This window comes from Bison bison, unplaced genomic scaffold, assembly GCF_000754665.1.
Source record: "Bison bison bison isolate TAMUID 2011002044 unplaced genomic scaffold, Bison_UMD1.0 scf7180017849947, whole genome shotgun sequence".
In the NCBI taxonomy this organism is placed as follows: Eukaryota; Metazoa; Chordata; class Mammalia; order Artiodactyla; family Bovidae; genus Bison; species Bison bison.
In genome coordinates, this window is record NW_011480520.1 from 4,347 (window position 1) to 5,227 (window position 881).

At 53.0% G+C, this 881-nt stretch overlaps 1 long non-coding RNA gene across 1 annotated transcript; it reads right to left on the minus strand.

Annotated features, from left to right (window-relative positions):
* LOC104994633 lies at positions 1 to 407 on the minus strand. The gene is made up of 3 exons (XR_825970.1): positions 331 to 407; positions 147 to 224; positions 1 to 68 (listed from the first exon to the last, which is right to left on the minus strand). It is a non-coding gene; the product is annotated as an uncharacterized LOC104994633 (long non-coding RNA).
* Between the last annotated feature and the right edge of the window lie 474 nt (positions 408 to 881).

The following is an 881-nucleotide window of genomic DNA, read 5'->3' on the forward strand; positions in this document are numbered from 1 at the left end:
TACCGGGTAGTGAGGTTGATGACCTGGTTGTTCTCTGGCCTGATCACTGACTCCTTAGCCAGGCAGTCCTAGGCAAGGACAGGGATGTGGTCACTCCTTGGCGAGCTTCAACCTTGTCCCCCCACCACCTTCCTCACAGACTTCACCTTGTCCCCTGCCTTGTACACGGCTGGCCACTGGGATGGGTCGTCGAAATAGAGGAGGATGTTCTGACAGCACTTGGCCTGCAGACCCAGAGATGTGGGGAGTTGGGGAGCTGGGGTAGCCCTTGCCTTGGATGGCCAAGGGGGTGTCCAGCCTCAGCATGGTGAGTGATTGGGGAAGGCTCACCTCAGGGTATCGGAAACGGAAGTCTAGTCGGCCATAATCCGAGAGGAAGCAAAATCTCGTCAGGAACACCCAGTCCTGGAAAACGGGCCCACTCAGACTTTCTTCTGAGCCCCTTGAGAACTCTCCTTGACTCCATAGTCCCCCCCTCAACTTTTCCTCCCTACCCTGGAGTTCCTGGTTTCCTAAGAAACATAAAGGGGACCAGGTCACCTCCAAAATTCTTCTGTTATCCTTTCACCTTGGTTCCAGGATTCCTGCTTCGGATGTCCCCCAAGTTTCTTCCCCTCCTTTCAAACACTTCTCCCATTTCTCAGGTGCCAGAGAAAGCCTGGAGGGCCAGATCCCCATCCTGGACATCTTTTGTCACAGACACACACACACACACTGGACATCTTTTGTCACAGACACACACACACACTGGACATCTTTTGTCACAGACACACACACACACACACACACTGGACATCTTTTGTCACAGACACACACACACACAGGACATCTTTTGTCACAGACACACACAGACACACACACACACACACACACCTGTCTCT